Source organism: Sciurus vulgaris (assembly GCF_902686455.1).
Source record: "Sciurus vulgaris genome assembly, chromosome: Y".
Taxonomy (NCBI): domain Eukaryota; kingdom Metazoa; phylum Chordata; class Mammalia; order Rodentia; family Sciuridae; genus Sciurus; species Sciurus vulgaris.
In genome coordinates this window covers 3,989,014-4,006,351 of record NC_136481.1, presented here as the reverse complement: position 1 = coordinate 4,006,351, position 17,338 = coordinate 3,989,014, and positions in this window count along the sequence as shown.

Sequence of the window (17,338 nt, the reverse complement as noted above, 5' to 3'; positions counted from 1 at the left end):
CTTCCTTTTCTTTCTTTTTGATCTCTATTAAAAATGGATGATGCAAGCTGCAGAAGATTATCTAAGGATTAACCAGGGCCATGTTCCAATTTATGCAATTTCCTCTAAATGTTTGGGGTTGACTGAATGACAAATTTGTACCTTAAAAGTAGGTGATCCTTTATGGATTCAGGATTCATGATGGTGTGTTTTCTTATTGCCTTCCTGAGCCTCTCTGTGAAAATAGCAGGATTTTCCTGAAGGCCTAATATAGTTTTCTAGGCCTCCTACTCATTATTTAATCCCAGTTAGGATGGTTTCTGGGAACTGCCTGTGCTCTAGATGGTTAATAGCATAATTTTCCAGGTGAAGTCAAATACCTGGCGTAAATTTTGAAACATCTCAATATTTATTAGGATCCTCCAGAAACCTCCCTAAATTCATTTTTGTCTGTCTTAAGTTGGGAGGGTTCCCTTGGTCTTCCTCCCTTAGTAGGTGGTTCCTCAAGGCTTTCACCTCTCATGTTAGAGATTATTGATGTCAAGCATGGTAACATATGAAAGGAACTTTTCTTGATCGTTTACAATTTAGCAGTATGCAGGCTAGTGGTGAACCTGTCAATACTGTTGAGGGAGAAGCTCCCTTCTGAGTTAGAAGTATTTGGAAGAATGGAGGAAGGAAGGACTGTATAGAGGGAAAAGAGGCATGGGAGGGGTGGGGGGAGGGGAAAAATAACAGAATGAATCAAACAACATTGCCCTATGTAAATTTATGATTTTTAATTAAAATAAATTTAAAAAAAAGAAGTATTTGGGATGTCTCCCTAACTTTGAGCTTCCTTATGGTCCAGAAAAACCCATCTCTCACTGCATGGCTTTGCCAAAGTTATTTCTGGCCTTCTTTGGCAAAGTGCTAGGGTCCTAGTTTGCCCTGTGATAGAGACCCTGGGAGGATTCAGACTTAAGGGCATTACTGCTTTCCTTCCTGCCACTATAAACTCCTAATTATGAAAACAATGACAAAAGCAAAAAGCGTGACTTTTGCCTATTTTTTTTTTTGCCCTGTAGGCTAAAGGAATCTCTGGAGGGCGAGGGGACATCTGTTGGTTGTTAGGCATGTAACAGCCTTTGCTTGGAGGGTCTCATGGGAGGGGTTTTTAAATGCCTCCCTCTTGCAGCTTAAAGAGAGCACAGTGAGCACATTTAAGCACAGGAACAGTAAAGGGGAGACTCTAGATATTTAGACTAGTGAAATCTAACTATGTGAACAAAGGGAACCTGGGCATTTTTATACTAATCATCCCAGGCCTTATTCCTATGGTTTGAATTCCTACTGTCTGACCAGCAAGGGATGGGGAGCATCCAGGATGGAGTGATGTATGGGAGTGTCGTGCACTGCATGGCCCATAAGGAGGCAAAGGTAACTGGCACTTTCCATTACCAGTGCCATTCATCTACTGATCACCCTGGATACCCCTCAGGGCGGTCAGGAGGAGAAATCCAGAGAAGGAAACTTTGGGGTCCACCTGAAAGTAGCCCAGGCCATAAAAACCCGCAATTGTTTCAACTCTTTCTCCACCTCCACGCATCCTGGGTAGATCAGGACTAGGGACACTGTATACTGGCGGCAATTGCACCCTGGGCCTGGACAGAAAAGTAGGAAATGGCTTTGGCAGAGTCCAACATGCCTACAGAGCAGGTGATTGGAAACTTTCCTGGGTTGGGAACCTCTCACCTGAGTCTTAAGAATGGCTGCTGCACTAACTGCATTTAAGTAGCGGATGGGTGCCCATTTTGCCTCCAAAAATAAAGAGACAGAAAGATGCACCTCAAACAGATGCAGGGTGTGTGGAGAGAGAAGCTCACTTACCTCAGCATAAATCTCAGGGGACCTCCAAATCTGATACCGCCATTTACCAGTGACGAGTTCTGCTCCTTCTGATGTTGAAGATTGAACACTAGAGAAGCACGCCAAGGCAAACATATTAAGCAGGTTTTATTTAAAGGTAATAATACAGACTTCTCCTGGGAGGAAGAAGGGGGCCATGGTTGATGTTCTAAAGCCCCAATAAGTGAGCACACCCTACATCTTTTATAGGTTAAAGTCTCTTTTGTTCTCCAGTTCTCTCCCCCCTTATCTCTCCTTCTTGCCTATGTGACTAGGCCTGGTTTTGCATTAAGTGAGAAACCATGGGCAGGGGAGGGCCAAGGTGATTTAGGCAGGTAAGGGCCCAGGGGGCAGCAGCTCCATGCTTGCAGTCCTTGATAAAAGCAGGTAAATTTGGTAATCAATGGACTCTGGAGATCCTTGACATTCCATTATTCCAGGAACAATCTCCAACTTCCAGAGTCAGATGGCTTCATGGCTTCATTTCCTCGATTTGACCTGATCCCCAATTTCTACACTAACTAGCTGTCCTTAATCTGGCTTCACTATGACCAGCTTCCTCCAACTAGATCCCATCTCCTGTGGTTTTACCACCTGTCAATCATCATTCATCTATGAATTGATTAATGGATTGATTCACCCATGAGGTCAGAGCCCTTGTGACCCAATCACTTACTGAGAGCTCCACCTCTGAGCACTGCTGCAGACAGGACAGGTCTTCAACACTCGTGCCTGTTGGGGACATTCCCATCGAAACTGTAACAGGGTCCTAAATGTAGTTTTGACTTGTGGACATGAGAAGCAGACCATGGAAGTGAAAAGCAGGGGGCGGGCACGGCCTTCAATGTGAACCCTTCATCGGCTGGACCCCACTGAGCCTCTCAGACTAGCATTCAGATCCTGACTCTGTCATCTGCTTGGTGGAGGGAGCATTAGAAAGCCTCAGTTTCCCCATCTGTGTAATGAGGATGCGCATTTCATGCCCATTTGGCAGACGTCAGAGTTTGCACTGCAGCGTGTGCCATGGAGGGAAGAGGGCCCTGCAAGGACACAGTGAGACAGAGGCATTCCTGCTGTTGTCACTCTGGCAGACAGATTGCTGCATGTACTCTGGTCTCTGCCACTGTTCCCTCAGTTGGGCAGGCTCAGTGTCGTCCAGGTCTCCTCCTCTCCTGGAGTCCTGCCTCCACCCCAATGTGGCAGTGTCCCTGGCCTGAGATCCCACTTTCAGGCATGCTACCTGTAGGGTGGCATAGGATCTGCAACTCACCTCTTCATGCCTGACTCATGCCCTGCCCTGAAAGCTACACCTAGCTCTAAGGCATGATGATGTGTGTTATGGGCGCAACTTAAGAACAGACCAATAGCAACTGAGAAGTACAAATTTGAGAGGCTTTATTAGCCAGCTGGCTGATTGTCTCACACAATGCCCCCAAAAATGGATATTGGGAGAACGACCCCAACCACAGGGTTGTAGGGGTTCTTATATCAAAAAATCACATCAATCATAAGTATCTGTTGCTATGATTTGAAATTACACATTAACATCATGAGATCATCGACATGGGGAAGTGGGTCAAAATGACCCTTATCTAGGTACAAACTAATAATGGTTACTAACATCCACATAATCCCTGTTCACATGGTACATTGTTTAGGAGCAATAGGAATCAAAAGACAGCAATTGTTCACTACATAGGAGTTGCCATTTTATATTATTAAACATGTCACATCAAGTAAATTATGATGGGCACAAAGGCGGGGTGTTCTCATGGGAGAAGCTTATTTCCTACCTAACATGGATCTCAGAGCAAACTGGAGTCTGTTTAGTCATTTCCCCCAGAGTCTTGCCTACAATATTCTCATGGAGTCAGATCTGTCAACCCATCATATTCCCCACTGGTTTTATGTACATGATGAAATCATTGATTCATTAGTAGTGCATAGGTGATTATAGTGAATGTGCAACACCATTAGCTTAACAGACTGGATTCTATCTCTAACATAGTTAAGTCTAAATCTATTTGTCTACTTAAACTTTTGAAATTCTGTTTTCCAGTAATCAGGGCAGTGGTTCCTACAGCTGTAGAGCCACTTATTCCCACTAGGAGGGGAACTAAGATGAGGCCACCTGTTTACATATTAGTACCATATGTTTTTTCTTCCCTTTTTATCAAAATAGTACACCTGAGAATGATATGAACAGTAACACAGAATTTACCCCATTTGGTAATCTCAAAAAGTTGAAGGGCTAAGCATGGAGTTATTCCTGACATAGTCCCAGCAAGAGAAAAAACATGTTTAATGTTTTTTCAGTCTTATCTTTAGACAGTGGTTGGGGGTCTCTGAGGGCTCTTCATTTTTCTGTTGTCTTGACTCAGATGTGATGAGTCTATGTTGTGAGTAACGTCCCTTCCATTTCAGCTGGACGGTAGTCCTTTCTGAATCAATTTGTTATAGACATAGTCTTCTGACTGAAATGAGTGTTGGAAATCAGTTGTCTCTTGGGGCTGGTTCTCTCATAAGTTGAACCTGTTGGAGAGACTCAAAAGCAGGTTAGAACAGGAGCAGGTTCTTGGTAAGGGTGGAGGAAGGGCTCTGGAAGCATTAACATTTTAATCTCTCTTAGGTCATTGCCTCCAACTTTCTGGATCCAAACTGGCTCTTATTTTTGTGATTTAACCCAATTTACCTATCTATATTGACTGTCTTTTAAAAAATTTTTATGATTACCCCTTTAAATTTAGGGACTTTTTACTGCTGTAAGGAAAAATGGTGATGACCACTCTTGCTGCCTCAAGCTGAGAGGAGGTTATGTGGGGTTGGGCAAGCAGTAAAAATTTCTTTCTAGTTGTAAATGTCTTGTTTTATAAAAGAAACAAAAAACCAAGAGTACAAAATAAATAGCATCTGAAACTTGTCAATGAATATCATGTAGATGATAGAAGTGAATAATCTCTTACCAGGAGGTGAAAGAACTGAGATGTTGTTTATATAAAAAGTCATAACAAAATCTAACAAGGCTGGAGAGGATAAGGCCTTAATTGTAAATCTTAACACTGTTAGAGTTATCAGTAATGTAAACACAATATTTAGTTATTTAATGTCATCTGATTTTTGTAAAATATCTTTTTACTGACATGATCTTTTTGTTTAGTAGAGATCCCTTTATTTTTGTTACTGAGGGCTAGAGAATTATACTAGCAAACATTGATTAAGTCTACTTGTATTGGAGATTAGAAAGATCTGTAGGCCTTAAATCGACTAAAAACTTTTAACTCTGGTGGTTTCTTTTGATAATTATCTTACATTTTTTTCTAAGAATCTTTTTTGTCACCTGCACTTTTACTTATTTTGGGAGGGCTAACACAACTGTACATCACAAGTTACATTAAAATAACTATTGTTTAGTTTTTTAAATGTCCAGGAATGACTGTGTTTTAGTTTTAACTGTTTTTGCTAGGTGTTTAAGATCAAGTTGGTCAAATTGACCTTGTTTCTATCTGCTGTTAAGAGTCAGCTGAGTTCCCACAAGGGTCACTCTTGAGAACTTGAGAGCAGCTTCTTATCTCCTTTAGTGACATTTGCCTATAGGGTCTCCTTGATGAGGTGGCTTCCATTGGAAGTTTAGGGGTGGCTCCCTTTCCCAAAGAACCTCCTCTGTAGCAGGTGCACTGATTGGCTTCTCATCCTTTAGGGGTCTCATCAGTCTCCCTGATGGGAAGGTTGTGTGGCCCAGAGTTGCAAAACTTCTTAGAGAAGTTTTCTTGTTCCCTGGGTTTAGACTGACTCTGAAGGCAAGCCAAATATTGATTCTCTTGAACCCTTTATTTTAATCTCAATCTTTAGGTTTTGATTGTAAACATCCAGCAAGTCAGTTTCACCAGTCATACAGTAAGAGTACTGAGTTTTAACTTTAGTGTCTATGACTTTATAATTATTTACCAACATTTATTAAACTGGGGTCTATATTATCTGTCCTATAGGTGATGGCTTATTCGCTCCAATTTATTTAGATTGTTCTTGAAGCAGTACCTCTGTAATCAGTCGACAGTTACAGAGTTTACAATGAATATACAAAATGGAATTAACAAAGGTAAAAACATATTTAGTTGTGTAATAGCTACCTTAAATTTTTACTGAGCTATATATTATATCCCGTTTGAGAGCACAGTAATTTTATAACAAAAATCAATATTTTGAATATAACTTTAAATGAGCTGAAGTCTGACTTATTTTTGAGTCATTGTAACATGTAGTAAGGTGGGAGGCAGAACCTTATCTCAGGTAAGGAAGGGCTCTCCATAAATCTTAGGTAAGTGATCTAGTTCTGAAGCTGCTCTTTATATTTTGTTAAATATCATTTTATAAAGTTTACATATATTGTTTCCTAAGTTTATATAAATGTTAGTTAACACAGTATGATATTACACCTAAAACATGAATCAAAGAAAGGTGAGAGAGCTTTTAACTTTTCTTTTGTGTAGTAAAGTAGCAAAATGTTTTCCTGTCTCATGATTTAAACTTTAAACAGATCAGACTCTTATTATCTTTTAGAAATATGTTTACATTTTTATCTCAGTGCAGAAGGAAACACAAGGTTCAGGTCTAGTTACAGAACACTAAATGATACAAATAAATCCCCAATAAAATTTCTTATTCTGATAAGTTTAAAATTACCATTACAACTTTAGGTTGGAGAACAGCAGCCTGATCAACTGTTATTTTAAACCATTAAAGACTTGTATACCTGGAAGTTATGAACAAATTTAATATATAAAAAAGAGTAATAGAATTATAATTGTATTGATTTTTTTATATTAAACATGTTTAACTTTTAAAGAAAATTTAGACTTTGTTATTTAGTACATTACTCTAAAATAAGTTACTGTTTAACCAGAATTGTACAAACCCCCAATTTTTAAGATTAGTTACTGTAAATAAAACTTTACAGATACAATGTTAAGAGTAAACTAATGTTTTAAGAATCATTGGTCATTTTAGCAAGTAGACTTAAATTAGGTTCTCATCAGTTCATTAATATTTGACCTTAGGAAAAACCCTTGAATAGTTTTAACTGTTGTAATACTTACATATACATGTAAACCTTTTAAAATGTACCCTTAATTAATATTTTTAATTTCTTAATTTGACCCTCTTGTTGTTTACTTAGCAGTATTACAGCTTTATTTGATCACATAAAGACATTTTTACCTAGAAACTTTTTATTTATTTATTTATTTATTTATTTATTTATTTATTTATTTTATTATAGACAAATGGGATACATGCTGTTTCTCTGTACATGGTGTAAACATTTTTTACTAAATATATTTTTATATCTAAAACCTTGTAATTGTTTAATTTTTTAATCAGTTGATTTCTTTTTTAAAAATTTATATTCTGAAACAATCCTTATAAATTTCTGAATTTAGATAATTTACTCCATTTTAATCAGATGAAATACTTTGTTACTTTAGAACTCTATTTAAATAGAGTTGAAACTTTTGGATCCATTATATAAAATAATACTTGTTAAGACTTTTAGTAACCATGTTTTCAGTGATAACATAAAGTAAATTTAAATCCTTTCTTTATTTACTAATTTATAAAAACAAAAAAAGTGTTTTAAGTATGTTACCCTGTGGAATTTAAGGAGTTAAGAGTACTTGATGTTATATTTAACAGTTAGCATTTTAACTTTTTAAACCAATCAGATATCTCTAACAAACATACCCATGATCAATCCCATATATGTTAAATCTAATTTAGTTACTTTTTAAAAACCAAGATACAAGAGGAGAGTGTTAGGCTATATCAGTCATTTCTTTCCTTGAAGAAAAATCTAGAAACAATGGATATTAAACATTTTATAAAAATAACATTTTATTTACTTTTTGACCACCTAGAAACAAAACTGTGTTACTAACTTGAAAGCAATATTTTTTGTTTACCCATTTAAAAAACCTTTAAATCATGTGAATCAAAAGCATTTGGATCTATTTTCTTAATTTTAATTTATGAGCTTACATGTCAATTTTGGTACCAAAAATATGTAGACATGACAATATACATAGTCATATTATATAGTGTAGAGTACATATACATACAATAAACAGAGGGACAGAGGCCTTATAGCTTATTTTTTAAACCCATTAGATTGAGAGTTAACCCTTGTAAATTGGCCTTTGAATGAAGCAGCATTAGGAAAACTTTATAGTTTGATAAAATAGGTCTGATCAAAAATTAACCTAGACACATCAGATCAAAATTATGAACTAAAAAAAAAAAATAGAATTTTAAAGTCTTTTTGGCCTCCATCCTGATGTGGTCCCTCTTATCAGAGATGAAAAGGAATTACAAGAATATAGACAAATGTTATGGCCTAGTCCTCCTTAAAGGAAGGAGTTTCCTGAAGAGACAACAAGGGAACTGATTTCTATTGGTCTCCTTGGGAGAGCCCCCTCAAGTTGGGGTCTTGTTCTAAACCAGTTTTTCTGGTCTCTTGAATGGCAGCCATCAAAATTTTAGCCTGGCATTTTGGTAGACCAAATCCAATAGTTGGAAGTTCCTATTGGCAACTGTTGATATTTTAATGTAAACCTTAGTGAACATGGTTAAAAACCTTTTTAATAATTTTTTCCCAAATTTGACTATAAAACATTTGATCAAGATGTTGGGGCTGCCCAAAGACAATTTGGTGGTCCCCTGAGGGGGCCATCTGACCTCAAAAGTTGGTCATTCTCTCTCACAGAATTTAGAGAGAAAAAAGACATCCCAGCAGGTTCCATAGTTCCACTGGTTCTCTTCTGGAATTCCTGGAAATCAGTTAACATGCACTGGAGGAGAGTACATGACTGATGGGGAGACTGACCCACACTTACACTTAAAGTCAACAAAAAAACAGAAAAGGGCAAACACAGAACAGATAAAACACCAAAGACATGGACAAGTGGCCACTCCAGATTCCAGACCAGAGTGACTGAGCAATGTCTTGCCAGTCCTGGACTCCAGAGGTAATGCTGTGTCCAGCCTTCCTCAGAGTCCCCAGATGTGAATCCACCAGAAACAGACTTACTGGTCCCCTAGGGATGCAGAAACAGGTGACTCAATCAGAGAATTTAGTTCAGCCCTGGGGTGGGGCTCCACAGACCATGCAGCCTGGGGCAGAGGAACATCTTTCAGAGGCCTTCCCCTAGGAGCAATGTTGTGGCCTCTCCCCTCTGCAGGAGTTTCCAGGTCAGTGGTGAGTGGTGGTTGCCCACCAGGCAGCGAGGATCTCACTGGGGCCTCCAAATGTTATGGGGCACAACTTAAGAACAGACCGATCACCATTGAGAAGTTCAAATTTGAGAGTCTTTATTAAGCTGGCCAGCTGACTGTCTCACACAATGCCCCCCAAAAATGGATAGTGGGAGAACAGTCCCAACCACAGGGTTGTAGGGGTTCTTATACCAAAAATCACATCAATCATAAGTGTCTATTGCTATGATTTAAAATTATACATTAACATCATGAGTTCATCGACACAGGGGGAAGTGGGTCAAAATGACCCTTATCTAGGTACAAACTAAAGAATGGATGCTAACATCCACACAATCCCTGTTCACATGGTACATTGCTTAGGAGCAATAGGAATCAAAAGAGAGCAATTTTTTACTACATAGGAGTTGCCATTGTACATTACTAAACATGTCACTCCAAGTAACTGATGATGGGCACAGAGGTGGGGTATTCCCATGGGAGAAGCTTATTTCCTACCTAACATGGAGTCTCAGAGCAAAAAAAGAGTCTGTTTAGTCATTTCCCTTAGAGTCTGGCCTATAACATTCTCATTAAGTCAGATCTGTCAGCCCATCACAGTGTACCCTGTCTTTTTTGAGGCCACATGTCATGATGTCATCTGGTAGGATCCCTCACATGCCAAGCATCAAACAGAGCCATGCAGTAGCAGGTGGGAATGGGCTGTTCCCACAGCACCTGCCTCCAGTCAGGCAGGCCACAGCTGGGGCTCTGAGTCTGACAATCCCAGGGCCTTTTAAAGGGTGGTCCTCAAAGGCCTAGTCCTGAAGATGCTCCCTGGCTCATGGTAACTTTAGTGGGTGTGTTCCCAGGACCTTCCCAGCATCTTACATGCATGAATTGCTTTAAACAGTGACCCTCACTGAGAGTCCACCCCAAAAGTTGAGGCCCAGTTTTGAGTCCTGTGACAAGTACATAGCTGGACCTACACACAGGCCTGCCTTGGTGCTGAGGATGGAACCCAGGGCCTCACACAGGCTGGGACTTTGAGTACTGAGGTCAGCAGGCAGTTGCAGGCCAACAGAACCACCAGTTAGCAGGTGACAGAGCCCTTAAGTCTGCAGAGGTGCCCAGGAGAGAGCCCACTGTGGCTTGAGGATGGGTAAAGACCTGAGCGGGTGTTTCAGGAGCAAATCCTGGAGCCTCAGAGTCACCAGAGCGAGGTGCGGGACTCAGCCCGCAGCCATGCTAGGAGCACCCATGGGACTAAGGGACTAAGGGACACACCACTCCCTCCATGGCCAGTACCCAGAGAAGGTGACTGCCCTCAGGGACCACCTCCTCAGCAGTACTCAGCCTGTAGAAATAGGAAGACCACAGGGTGACCTGGGGAGAGGAGCCCCAGGAGGGACATCGCCAGCCTAAGTGTGGAGAGCTGGCCAGGCTGGGCTGAGAGGAATGCTTGCTAATGGGTGAGACAGGGAGGAGGGTTTCCAGGTGCCAGCAGGCCTGTCCCCCCAGGGGTGAGAGTGGGGACTGCACAGGGCACCATGTGCTCCTCAGGCTACAGGTAGGCTGGGGCTGTGTGTTGGGAAAGAAACATTTTATAATCAATCCACAAAGAAAGGATGAGGAAAGCTTCACAGGCTGATGTTTATTCATCCCAAACAAAAACACACTGAGTCCAATAGCAATTGAAGGAAACTGTTAAAACTTGTGAAGCACATTTGCCAAAGCTTGGGGCAGACACGGGCTGAATGCCCATGTGGCCTGCTGCTTCATCCTAGAGGGTGAAGGCCAGCTGACTGGGCCCTGTCCACACATGTAGCTCTGGGAGGAACAGTGAGGGAGCAGAAGGCCACTGGCCCTTTCTTCCTAGGCAGTATGATTTTATAACTCAGAAACCTGCCCACTGCTTACTATGAGAAAGACTTTTTGTTTTGTAGATACAAAGAAGGCAAATGTGCAACAATCAGTAGTTTCTCTAACCCTGTTTCTCTTTTAAACTATGAAAAATTTCTCATTTCCAACAAAATTGGCAACAACTTAATACTAAAAAAATCATAAAAAGGAAAAGAACATTATTAATCTATTTGTAAGAAAGAAATACAGCCTACATTAGAATCCTAAAATCTATTTGAAAGAAGTAACCCAAACACCAATATATAAAGAAGCATGCCCATTTCCTACAAGAAAATATAATGCAAAACTGGATTCCATGTCACTGTGTGCACACACTGCAGTCCAGGCAGACACCAGTGGCTGCTGCTGTCCTCAAAGTGGCTTGAAGCTGTGACCTATAAGGGGAAATGTTCTAAGAGTCCCCAGTTCATCTCTGAAAAAGAAGGCAGGTAGGAAAGGCTGTGGAGAACTAACCCTTCCAGGGACCACAGATGGGGACAAGGCTCATTCCAGGACAGGCCCGAAGTGCACTGCTGAAGGAGGGAGGTGGGTTCAGTAGCTGGCCACCCTGGAACCATCATAAGTGAGCACAGCTCTCAGGATGATCAAAGCTCTGAAGGTTGTTAACCATGGAGTCACAAAAATCAGAAGGTGTGACCCATGTTTGAATGGGGTTGTCTTCACAGGCAAGGTTGGGGGCCTGGAGGCTGGAGGGGAGAGTACAGGGCCTCGACCTCCAGGCAGGGGTCCACTCTGTCCACTTCCTCAGAGTAAAGGGATATTCAAAGGGGAGGAAAGGTAGCAGTGAACATGAACAGATGCCTCTGAGGTGAGGTGGATACAGGTGAGAAGGAACGCTCTGTTATCAGCTGGGCAAACGCCTACCTCTGGTGACCTGGTGGTGTCAAAGATGTGGGAATGACTCCTTCAGACCTGGCTGTGTGAGTGAAGGTCACCATGACACACACCTATGGATAGCTGTGACAACGTAAAGAGACTTCTTCTTTTGGGAACAAGGAAGGAGTGGAGTGGGCTTTGCCTTGGCTTCTCCTGAACCTTTCCTCTCTAGCTTCTTGGCCTCTGCAACTGCTGTCACCAGAGAGGTAGGAGATTCTATTCCAAGTCATGTGGATGCCAGTCTTGCCCTCCACAGCCCCAGGAAAGCAGGGATGAATGTCCTCTGGGCTAGTGGCTGAGCTGCCTCCTGGGCCCCAGGTGTCCAGGTGGCCTCTGGAGGCCTTGGTACTCCCTCTGCTGATGATGCAGTGGATCTGTTCTCCAGTTTGGAGTTTGGATGGTGGATCTCCCCCCGCTCAGCTGGTATGGCCGTGAGCTGTGTCCCCAGAAACTGGGACTCTTCTGCTGGAGGCACTTCTGGTGGCACTGCAGCTGCAGAAGAAAAGAGTCCAACATGACTGCCTTGCCCTGAGCATTTCCTACTTGCTGCCAGCACCTGCTCTGAGAGTAAGGCAGCTCCTCTCCCATGGCAGGTGTCTTCTCAGACCAGGGTCACCAGGCTTGTGTGGCTCAGAACCAAAACAAGTTCCTATGGGGACAGCACAAGGCTTCCTCACACCATCATCCACCCCAGTGTCTTTGTCACAGGCCTAGACTCACTGGGATCAGGGTCCTCCAGCTGTGCCAGGAGTCCATGCACATGGAGGCTAAGCTCCATCCCAGGCATTGTGACCTGGAGGAACGTGTTGAGACTCCTCAGGTTGTTAAGACCTAGGGCCCCCAGGAAGAATTCAGGATTTGTATGCAGCAGCATTTGGATGATGAAGAAGAGGGTGCTGTGGAGGTGGGAGTGGGCAGGCAGCCATCAGCACCTGGTGCCTCAGGCTGGACCCTCCCAAGGCCCCCTGCATGATGGACTTCCCTCAGCATGGCTTGGCAGCCCCTGGGCAACTGGGCGAGGAGGGTGATCCTGAGGGACATGTGTGGCCAGTGGTCCCCTAGCTTCTGTCCAGTCTCCATGCAGGAGAGTGTGGGTGCTCTGGTGGGGTCGGCCGTGTTGGAAAGGTCATCATGGGGCCTGGCCCTGGGACCCTGGCCAATCCTCTGCTCCTTGGATCCCTGACCCTTCCCTCTGTGTCCTGCTATAGTCAAAGCTGTCTACTGGGAGTCACAGCAGGGTGGACCTGGCTTTGCCCAGACTCCTCTATACCAGCCCTCCAAGTGCCCCATCTGGAGAAGGGGACCCTCCCTCTCTGACTAAAGACCACTCACTTCTTCACTTTAAGCTGCTCCTCCTCCTCTTGTGCCCTGAGGTCTCCATCCCTAGAAAAGGCCAAGTGGGTGTCACCTCTTACAACCTAGGCCCCTTACCTCCTAGGTGCCTGGTGGAATTGACCAGCTTCCTGAGAGTTGGGGCTCCTGAGGGCTGGGAGGTGTGTCTCCCTCCTCCTGAGTAACAGGCTACCTTGAGAGATGAATGGACCCACCACCTTCTGCCTCTCTGTCCATAGGCCCAGGTTCCCAGGGGTTCCTGTCTGTCTCTGTGGTGATCAGGGACCCTCCCATAAGTGATCCACACTTTCCTTTTCTTCCCCAAAGTGGAAGCTGCTTTACTGAGGCCTCAGAGCTTGAGGACAGGCCCAGGGAGAAGCTCAGAGCCCTGGGCCCCAGCCTGAGGCCAACCTGCCAGGACTCCTTCTCCTTGGTCCTGCACACACCCAGGCAGGGTGGTCCTTGTGGCCCCTCCTTCCACAGTGATGGGGTTCAGTGATGCCTGCCATCCCACACATGCTGGAGGTGGTGGGTCCCTGGGTGGGGAGAAGGGGCACACCTTCTGCACATCTGCTCCATCAGCTTGTGGGTGCACAGGAATTTGTGGACGAAGGCCTCATTGCCCATCTGCATGTCATTGATTATGTTCTCTACCACCGGCACCTTGAATGTCTGCACCAGCCTGGACAGATCCCCTGGTTGCAGCTTTGCTCGGTCCTCATAGTGTGGGCTCCAAAGGGGACACTTCAACATGGGAACAGTGGCGACCTGCAAATGATGCTGTCGTATCATCAAGTGAGATCCAAAAACATCCTCTTCTCTTTGTCTCCCTCTCTCTCTCTCTCTCTCTCTCTCTCTCTCTCTCTCTCTCTCTCTCTCTCTCACACACACACACACACACACACACACAAACACACACACACACACAGCTGTGAGGGACTGTGGTCTCCAAGATGGGATCAGAGTGGGGGCTAGCCTAAATTCACCTGCCCTGGGCTGCTGTGTCTCATTCTCCAGTTCCTCCTAAACCTTCACCAGATGGAAGGTGGCCAGACACTGACCTAGTGCATCCACATTTGGGACAGGCCCCTGATGAGGGCCTTCCTGAGGCCTGCACAGCCACCAGTTGGGAGACAGCAAGAGCTTAATGGCTCTGGATCGCTCTTGTCACACAACTGAACAGACTGGGCTGTGCTCAGTCTCTGGTGTGCCTGGCTACCAGGATTCCAAGTTTTCTTTGTTCCATTGCCAGGAAGTGAGGTCACTTCCTGGGATCCCCTTACCTGAGGCACTTCCTAACAAAACAGAAGCCATCTTGAAGTTGCCTGCTCCCCTAGCCTGTGAAACAAGTGAGAGTGGCCGACCCACACAGCTCCCTCTGTGCTCAGCAAACGCCTGGGGAGCAGCTTCTCGGGAGTGGGAGGCAGATGGGTTCAGACCCTTCCCCTCCTTTGGTTCTCTGTGTGACACTGGATGAGCCATCGGAGCTTGCAGAGCCTCCCTAGCTGCCTACATATCTTGCAGGGTCCTTCTTCCATCTGCTCGGAGCTTTTCAGGTGTGTGGGTTGTCACTTACCTGTATCACCTGGGGAGCCTCTAATGCTGGGATCACAGTCTGGTCACTCACAAACACACAGATGAGACAGTTACAGAGATGAGGTACCAAGGACGACAGGTCACACTCCATTCTGAGTCCAACAGGGACTGAGGGAATGTCCCTGCCCTCCTGGCCATTTCATCTTCCTGTGCCAGGTCCTGAGCCTCCACCTGCCTCAGACCTGGCAACCCAGCACATGAGGCAGCTTCCTATTTTCTCATCCTCATATTGAGGCTCAGTGCAAGTAACTTCTCGCAGGTCATTTAGTCACTAACTAAAGATTCAGAGCTGGAACTAAGTCACAAGCTCCCCAACAAAGAGTCAGAAGCAGGATTTCTCCACTCTTCTCTGAGACCGAGAAAGAGTTTATTTCCCAAGAAGGAAACACTGTGTTTGCTTCTTCTGTTCTGTGTTCTGGGTCCCAGGGATGGACCCCAAATGAGCTTAACCATGGCCCCTCCTGGCCCTGTTTGTTTTCTGTTTGGAGAATGGGCCTCTGCTCAATTGAGGAGGGTCTCTGTCCTTTGCTGAGGCTGGTGTAGAACTAGTGTCCTCCAACATCAGCCTCCCAAGTAACTGAATGGAGAGGAGTTTGCCACTGCACCTGGAAAGAACAGTTCAACAATAAAAAGACGCTGTCTCAGGGAGTCTCCTCAATGGCACTCTAGGTATGGTCACTGTGTCTCATCAGTGATGAGGCTGGAACTATCACTGTACCCATGACCACACTGTCAGCTGAAGGAGAGCAGGTCAAGACCCTGCTGAAGATCCCACTGCACACGTGGCTGACCTGCTGTCCCTGGGCTTGATGGGTCCGAGGCAATGACACAGGAGGACATGGAGGCTGCCAAGGGGCTTGCTCAGAACCCTCAGTGTCTCAACACTGTGCTGCTGCACTGCAACCCAGGCTCATCAGCGTCCCCAGTGGCCCCTGACCCACTGCTGCCCAGGTGGCCTGCCTGGCCCCTGGCTTCCAGGATGGGGCTTTGGGTTTTCTGCTCCCTGGCTCTCAGCCTCCTCCCACCTGAGAGGCCACCCACCTGCAGCCTCCTCCCCTGGCAAAGCAGGAAGGCAGCAGCTTCCACTCCTGGGCTGCTCCTCTGCTCTGCGGCCTCGCCCCTCTGTCCCTCCTGTTCTGGGAAAGGCTCTGGAAGCTGTGTCTGGCAGTGACTCTGGGAGGCAGGGGCTGGAGACCTGCGGGTGGGAGCCAAAGAACTCTCTGGAGCTGCTCCAGAGATGGAAGCAGAGATGTGGGTGGAGTTCTAGGGACAGAGGAGGAGCTATCTCACCACCTGGCCCAGCACCTTGGGCTGATGGGAGATGGGTGACAGAGGTTTGCAGTCTGGGCAACCTGGGTGATTCAATTATAAAGGACACATGTTCAATCGGATTTCTATAAAAAGTAACAGAAGTGGTGGTTTATTGACAGAGCACAGAAAGGAAAAGGTTAGGATTGCTGCGATGCTCTTTCAAAAAAAATCCAAGTCAAACAGCAAAGCGATTTTAACTGCTCTGAGACATCAAGGTGGTGTAACATGACTGGGAATTTCCTCAGAAATGGAGAGAGGAAGCCAAGTCTGGGGCAGCCTTGGATCACCCATGATTGAAGGTAGAGATTCAGCAGAGGGGCAGTGTGAATTGATCTTCTCTGGAAGTTTGTTTATTTGTTTATTTTATTTATTTCTTTATTTTGGTACCATAGATTGAATCCAGGGGCACTTAAACACTGAGCCACATCCCCAGCCCTTTCTATTTTTCTTTTAGAGATAGGGTCTCACTGAGTAGCTTAGGGATTCACTAAGTTGCTGGGGCCAACCCTGAACTCACCATCCTCCTACCTCAGCCTCCTGAGCTGCTGAGATTACGGGTGTGCACCCCACACCTGCTGCAAGTTGTATGTTGTTAATATTTAATATCAGTAAGATGTCATGACCAGCAACCTGGAGTCTGGATCCAGATGCTCTCAGTTCACATCCTACTGTATTGTGTATTAGCTGTGTGGCCTTGCTTGGTACTTAATCTCTCTGAACTTCTGCTACAGGGAATCATTATAGTGCTTCAGTTTAAATGTGTCCTGCAAAATTTCAGGCATTGGAAAACTCACCCTCAAATTCATAAATTGATGCTAATTGGAGGTGGGGCTTTTAGGAAGTAATGAGTGCTAGATGAAGTCAGAAGTGTGGTGTCCCCTGATGGTGTTGGTGGTTTCATAAGAGGAAGATGGGAAAGCTAAGCCTGCTTTCTGACACTACATTGTGATGCACAAGAAGGCCCTCCCAAGAGGCAGGCACCTTGATCCCAGCCTGCAGAAATGAGAGAAAGACATATTTCTTCTTTATAGATTACCCAGTTTGTGGCATTTTGTTGTAGTCACACAAAATAGTATAAATAAAGTATCTCTCTCATAGGTTTGTTATATGGATCAAATGGCTTCCTAGGTCAGGCATTCCTAACAAGCAACTGGCATGTGGAAAGTGCTAAATGTAAGTTAGATGTCAATAT